Source organism: Sinohyriopsis cumingii, chromosome 9 (genome assembly GCF_028554795.1).
Source record: "Sinohyriopsis cumingii isolate HCF-2022 chromosome 9, ASM2855479v2, whole genome shotgun sequence".
In the NCBI taxonomy this organism is placed as follows: Eukaryota; Metazoa; Mollusca; class Bivalvia; order Unionida; family Unionidae; genus Sinohyriopsis; species Sinohyriopsis cumingii.
In genome coordinates, this window is record NC_142969.1 from 40,963,288 (window position 1) to 40,971,409 (window position 8,122).

The 8,122-nt window shown below is 36.8% G+C and overlaps 1 long non-coding RNA gene across 1 annotated transcript; it reads left to right on the plus strand.

The window, feature by feature from the left end:
• The first annotated feature begins 2,216 nt into the window (after nucleotides 1–2,216).
• On the plus strand, nucleotides 2,217–7,248 carry LOC149791613 (uncharacterized). The gene is made up of 2 exons (XR_016423192.1): nucleotides 2,217–2,849; nucleotides 3,785–7,248. It is a non-coding gene; the product is annotated as an uncharacterized LOC149791613 (long non-coding RNA).
• Nucleotides 7,249–8,122: the final 874 nt, after the last annotated feature.

Genomic DNA, 8,122 nt, shown 5'->3' on the forward strand with positions numbered 1-8,122 from the left:
AAGACGACAGTGGTTGTCGATTGAAGACTTCATAAATGCACTAATACCACAAATAAGTTTCCCCTTATCAACTAACTACCATACATTCATGAGACACTAATTTCACACATGCATGGTATTTCTGCCTTCACGTTCGTACGGTGTATCAGTACGCTTTTCCAAGTCGCAGATCCATATATCATGCCATCTAGGGAACGACCGGCTTCGAAGCTGAGCTGTCAGCACGTCTTCCTTTGGATTTCGGATCACAAATAAGACACAGAGGTGCGTAAAGAACCTAAACATTGCAGTCAAAACTATCTAACAGACACCTCCAAGTAACAGACACCTTTTCAAAGAGGAACGCTAATTGACGCTGATTAAGCTAATTTTCATGATTGCCCTTAATATAACGGAAACTCGTCTAACTTGGACAGACGACACATATATGTTATCCCCAATACGTGGAGTGGTGCGTGTGTGTGTGTGTGTGTGTGATTAATTTGCTTATCGATAAAGGGTATTAGTAATAGTCAATAATAATGATCGATAATAAAAGTATGTTATTAATATATAGTAAGATAACGCGTAAAACAGCGTAAGGAAAACTCGATTTCTGTATAGTATATTTCTCAAGGATTCCGCTTCATCATCAAGGTAAATACTGACTGCTTCGTAAATTCAAAGACAATATAGTATGTTACAAAGTGAGAATTTTAGAACGTAGATGGTTGTTATTGCATACCTGTCCCATAGCTTGTTCAAATCATGTTTGAAAGTATTATTGAAAGAATTAATTAATGTCGTCATGGTACCGGACGAATTTTTACTTTTAGCTATTGCTAGCGAAAGTATTATGCAGTCAAACCTGACTGAAGAAACAATCTCAGTGAAGGGAGACAAACCGTTTTTTTTTAAAGAAGCCACCCCAGTGATGTTAGCACAGTGAGACCGGGGAATGATTGAGGGTTTTCTTGTACGTATATTTTTTGTTTCAGGGACAATGATAGTTGTACGTTGTTGTGTAATAGAAGTACCATATATACTCGTTTGTAAGTAGGGTCCAACTGCATGGTTCTGACCTGCAGTCGCATAATGCACTGGCAGACCAAGATCTGTGCCATTTGTTCTACTGATTACTCCTTACAAACTACACAGACTCTGATCTACGGCCACATTATGCGACGTCAAATCTAGGTCTGTGCAGTTTGCAGTTGGACTTGACCGATGAGGAAGTACAGACAGTTACCTTTAAGTCGAGGTGTTCTATATATACTCATGATAATTTTAAAATGCAGAACGGTTCTCATATTTCTGAACATAATGGATGGATACATATAAAGACGGACTACTTCGTTCCTTGGCTGTACTTAAGGGCAGGGCCGGCGCTACCATATAGGCAAACTAGACAGCCGCATAGGGCGCTGATTTCAGGGGGCGCATTTCTCCAAATCAACAAAATTTTTGAAAAATAAATAAATAAATTTCAGTTTTATTGAGGGTCGTTTTTTATCCTGGTTTACTTCATACAGGGACAAATAATCGGGTCATCACTAATGCCTATCTTTATGTTTGTTTATTCTTGTCTTAATTTTGCAAATAAAATAGTATCAAGTAGTGCTTTTTTGGGTGTCCGGACATTTGAGCACAGAGGGGTAATTTATTTTTTTAAAATTACCCTTGGTCTGTGCTCAAATGTTGAAATTTTTAATTTTTTTTAATTGTTTATACATTTTGAAATTTATATTTTCGGGGTGGGGAGGAGCGCAATAATCTAACCTTGCCGAGGGCGCCAGATAGTCTGGCGCCGGCCCTGCTTAAGGGACAATTGTCACTGCAGAATCTAATTGACGATGACCTAATGGGTGGTTGGGTGTCTATTTCGCGGGAGAAAAGTGAAATAATTTTGTTCGTCTGTGTAGCATGCATATATATATATGAGTAGGTCGCATAATGTTTTGTAATAAACTGCAATGTCCCTTGAAATAAGAAACCAAGACACACCTGCAAGGGGCTCGAAACTACCACCAGTTGTAACGTGAGCGTGTTGTTTTGTACATTTAATACAACCTTAGGTCAAATATGATAACTCCACGCCCAGCTTCTCGTGTTTCAAATGAACCTTTCTCTTTTGAAGCTGGAATGTATTTTTTTTAAATAATGAAGTGAAACCTTTTTGCAGATACAGTGAATCATCAAACGCATTATAGATTTGGTAAAACTAAGTATACGTTTACTCAAATCTGTGTCATCAAATTTCTGCCGCATATGTTGCGGAGTAGAACAAAGGACCGTTGTTCAACTTTCGTTCAAACACTAATGCATCAACACGGTAAACGTAAGAACTCTGCGCAAATAAAAGTCGCACATGGATGTGAAGGACAAATATAACTTTCAAATCAATGAAAATATATTCAGGTGCTTGGAAATCATTTTTTCATCGAATAGCAAATAAACGCTCCCACCTAATGTGTGCAGTTGACAGTCTGTAGTGTTAATTATAATAAAGACCTTTGAGACTTTCTTATAATGTTCCCATCAAGTACGGCATCGCCGCTCACGGGTTCTGGTTTTAAATTTTATGGATTTTTCTTGCAGAACAAATTTTACAAATTTTATTGACTTATTCTCGAGTGTTCAAATGTGATCGTGCAAGTGACGGAACCAGAAAAACCGGAGGTAACCATCAACAATGGACTTAAAGACCTCATAAAATCGGACACGTCGTAACGGGATATTTCTCAGGATTGCATGCAAAGCGGGCCTGTTTATTGTTTATTGGTGTGGTCCCTCTCAGACTTGCATCATAGAAGGGACCCCCTAGTGCCGAAAGTTATAGGATTTTATGTGTTTTTGTTTTCCCATATCATGTGAGTTTTGTTTGTATTACGTTTATTAGAATTTCGGTTTAATTAATTTTGATCTAGGGTGTTTACACCGCCCTACTCTAGTGTTTAGAATCTCCTTGACTCTGGCTGGTCTTGGAGTTTTAATAAAAAGAGTGATCCTTTCCAGGGATCAGTGTTGTTCTGTGTTTGCTTTATGCGTGTGCTATTTGTTTTGTAAATTATCCTTTTGGTGTTTTTTTGTTTTTTTCTTTGGTACGGACTGGCTATTAGAGATCAAATTCTTTAAGTTCTTACTTAATTCATGGTTCCGTTATGGCTCGGGTGGTTCGGCGGTGACACTTTGAGCTCTTCGTGTCGGTACAGTGCTTCCCGGTCTTTTTTGTAACCTATAATGTGCTTGTGTAGGAGGAAAGATAGATAGAAAAGGATTCAACTAGATATTTGCATGTTAAGCGTGTGCATGTTGTGTGTATTTATACCTTGTATTGTTTACTAGTTTGTTCCCCGTGTTTCTGTTTTCGTAATGTTCTTGTTACTGACCTTACTTTTGAGGAGATCCGGTACGACCCGTACTACCACACGTGAGTCACGTAGCTTAGACGTCGTACCATCATCCGTTTCATACTCAGCAAGGCCATATCCCTGTCCCCTGCATGTGTAATTGTTGTTCTAAATAATGTGTTAATTATACGAGGTATTTGTTATAGATAGTTTGTTAATTAAGTACATGGGCCTTTTTAAGGTATACTATTACTTAAATTGCTTTGAAGGTGGATATTATCTGATTTTAAAGTCTTCCCTTACTATCGTCATTATGGAGTTAATATAATTTATTAATTCATTATAAATCTTCCTGTCATTATTATTATTTGTAAATATAAATTGCTTATCTTCTAGTATACCGTATTTATTTAAATTTTTAATCTTTAACACCTGTCTTTCTATATTTATTTTAGGACATCTGGGTATTACGTGATCCTTAGAATCCAAATGATTGCCGCATAAACTACAATGCGGTATAACACTTATAATATGTCTCTTGAAGGCAGCCTCGCCTGTCAGCCACTTATAGTGCAGGTATAGGAAAAGAGCCTGTTTACTGCTGGGCTATGCTGGACACAGCGTGCATTTCGAATAAAGATGGTTGTATGGGTACCATGTGTGCACCAGACGGGCTTCATGACTTTAAAATTTGCCAAACATGGGCAACAGCCGAAATCAAAATTACGAGAAATCGTGTCTAGGAGAAACAAAATGAGAGAAGAAAGGAAGCCAGCATAAAGCATATAGTAAATATAGTATCTAAATATTTTGTACAAGGGGAATCAACTAATTATCCAGTATATTGGTGGAATTATAATGCTTGTTATGTTTATTATTGAATATCAACGTTACTTTGTCTTAGTTCCTGCTATTACTCATATATATTTATTACATTTAACTATAAGGTCATTTCCTCCGTCAAGTATTGGTTCCAATAAGATGTCAGTTGATTTAAGATAAAGGCAACATTTCGCTAATACGTGTGTTGCTATTTAAATTGCCCAAGAGATATTGGAAGGGAATGGACGACAGGACTGCTTATCACTAGGACTTCATCACAATCTTGATTCCAAGTACTGACAGGCTGAATGATGCTTTCATTGTTAGTTGTTTGCTACATGCCCTTTTGATTTCTTGAAGTTACATTTTAGAATTGAACAAAAATTAAAGCTCGTCATACAAATTGTTTTAATGTGTACTGTGAAACTAATTTTGAAAAATCCTGTATTCAACAAAAATGATACTCATTTTAGCTTAATCAAATATGATTATAAAGTCTTCAGATCTGTCTCTTTCTCGTTCTCTTATTTTAGTTGGCCTTATACTGATTAGCAGCCATTGGCGTTAATATTAATTTCATTTTCAAATATTTTGATATTTTGAATATTTATTGGACATTTATCAAACCAGTGGTTATATTTATCAAGTTTATTTTTGTGGCCTATACAATTGGACTAGAGGCGTTTTATAATTAATCAAACTGCATACAAAAAGCATACATTATCTTCATTTTGTACAGACAAACATTAGTGTGAACTCGACTGTTATAAGATAGAACATTGTTTTTTCTCCACATTCACAGGTAATATTTGTTGGTTGCATTCTTTAAATTTCCTTATTAATCAAGTATAATACCGATGAGATACCATCATATTTTCACAATCATTGCACCGCGTGTAGTGGGAAACAGGAGTAGTTAGAAAGTTCTGAATATTAGTGTGCTGTGCAACAAAGTTCTTCATTAGTGAATACTACGTCAGTGCATTCTCTCAAAGTACTTCCCATGCACCTCTTACACACTTTCCCCGTCTGAGTATGCAATTATTAAGTGCCATTTTGTATTCACATTTGATATGATTTTCATACACTGGATACCCACGTTTGCAACCTCATGGGGAGCCCGAGTGGCCGAGTGGTCTAAAGCGCTCACCGTTACGGATCACTGCAATCTCATCTCTGTCTGCGTGGGTTCGAGTCTCGGAGCTCGGCCAATGTGGATACGTCAGAAAGCTTGCCAGTAGCTTCTCGTGGGTCGGTAGTTCTTTCCAGGGATTTCCCGGGTTCTTCCTCCCCATTTATACTGGCCGCCATGTATAGCCTATATTGTGCTGAAAAATGGCGTTAAACCCTACAACAAAAATAACCAACCTCACTGCGGCTTTCAAATCGCCAAAGATCATCTTTGATAATGTGATTCAGCCAAGAATCACTTGGAACATACTCATGGCTGTATGGAGGAATATGGCTAAGTTTGCGTGCTTTGCTCTTTCAAAACGTTTGTCACAATGACGGATGTATGCGTCGGTGCGTTCTCATGGAGTTGGTGAATACCTCGGTAATGTTCCACAATTTTCGGCAACATTTTCGAGTCATAAAATTGTAGAGTCACACTAGTAGAGTCTGAAACAGAAAAATGGACGACCAGATCTTTTGCAACGAAATATAATGCGTATAAAATCTCTATTGACAGTCCGATAAAGTCGAGCGTTTTGTTGTCTCTGCTGGTTTTCTCCGACCCAGACTTTATTATTTTTTCTTGAGCCTGGTTTGAAACGTAAATCCACGTTTCATCACCTACGATAATCTCATTCAGACGTATCTGATCGCCCTTTACAGAGTTGGTGAAGAGCTCTTTTGATGATTTCAACCTCCGTGTCTGTTTTTCATTATCCGTCAAAAAATGCGAGATCGATTTATACAAACGTATTGAGGTTCAAATTATTCATCAGTATAATAGATGACGAATTAATGCTCGTGATAATGGAAATATTTTCCACTGTTTATCAATCATCTTCATCAACTGTCTTCACAACAGCCACTTCCCACTCACCATTCGCAGAGAACGACCTTCCAAAACGTGGGTCATCTTTCATAGATTCACGATCAGCTTTATATCGATGAAACGACCTCCAAATTGTAGATGAAAGAGATTTGCATCAGCAAAATTCATCCAAGTCGGCCTTTATTTAGCCGGAGAGTACCCATAATTGCTTGATTTTACAATATGCTCTTTACTCTACGGCAGAATAGCTCTCTTCCCCCGACAATTTTACGTCAGTGTCATTGCCTGGGTTACGCTAGAGCTTATATTTGCAGGTTCCCGGCATGATGCACGCGCAGCTGCAGATCATAATATAAAGTTATTTTGAATATCGATTTACATTAAAATTATTGACAAGTTTAACAAAACATTCGGAACTTTCTGAACTTTTTCTAATACCCTTTAATTGACGTTCCATCCAATGAAAATGCTCAATTTGATAACATGCATAACAGGTTTAGATGGTGCAAATCTGTTATATTTAACGACAACAATATTTAGAACGATACCTACTTTTACTATACATTTTCATATGGCTTTCAATTATAAAGAGATTCATCATATCATTGCTTTTCGTCCAGTACATATTTATTCCATTCATTTCATTATTTAGCTCTTTGAAATTTGCTTAGTTCGTGAAGAAATCGGCTCGTAAAATATCCCCCTTAATAATCTATCCCGTTAATTATACAAATTTATATACTACAATATATCCTAATATATTCTAAATTCTCCTGATATATATCCTCTTCCTTGGAAGAAAGATGTCTTTTAACATATATGGACTTACACTTTATGATCCTCACTTTTTCACGAAATTTATATCTGGCCGTTCCATATGCGTTTCTTGTAAGATTGCCAAATAAGTTAATCCATATTTTAGATCTATTCTCTTCCATGTTTGCTTTAATTGGTGACATGCCTATAGATCGATGGTACTAATCATCACATCCAGCAATAAGGTTTTGGAACATATCTACAGTTTCTTAGTTTCCTTTAGAGCAAAATGCTTCCACGTATTGGTGTTAAGATTTCGAAATACAAATTTTAACTACATCGCTGTTTTGTTTGTTTCTCTAACAATTCCTTCTGTTTACGTTCTAAGGTTCCTTTCCTTCATCGAATTTTAATTTTGTCCTTGTTTTCTATCTTCAAAATATATTATAAAGACATCGTGTTATGTCACCTCCCTTTTTTGCTTTTACTTCATAGCCCATGCATATTTTGGGATAACACGTATCTCTGTAAAACAGATCTATAGCCATCGTTGAATTTTGATATGCTTGTAATTCCGCCTGAACGGCTCAGCTGTGTGACTAACATGTATGTGTAATGCATTAGTAAACTGTTTTATTTCCAATCTCGAAGTTCAGAATAGTATATATCCCTTAAATATTACTTCTTATCGTTGTTCTAGCTTTGAGACCAGGTTTAATTTGCCTCCACAACTGATACATATTCGCAAAAGCAACTTAAGCTTTTATAAGAAAAACAAACAAACAAAACAAAAAAATCATAAGCAAATATAGTGGAAGCGTATGCCCCATTATATACGACAGTATGCCCGTAATTATTGATCGTGTATATACACCTGTCGCGCAACTGACATTGACTTGTTTAAAAGACATTATACATCTATAACTGACTGGTTCTCATATTTCATGGGCCCATTAGTAACCCAGTCAGACTTTTAGGGTAGAAGTACATATCCCTACAATATGTGAAGTTTGTGTATGTCCTTTAAATGTAAATGTTATATTATTATATCAAGATTACTCTAGAACTAATCCAGTTGCGTAGCTACCATATAACAAGCGTATGCAAACAGAGCATTGCGACCACGATTTTTTTTAAACACTAGATTCGGCAGGGGCCAATGGGCAAGCTTGGCATGGGGGCCCGCACTGGGGCCAAAATATCCTAGCTACAC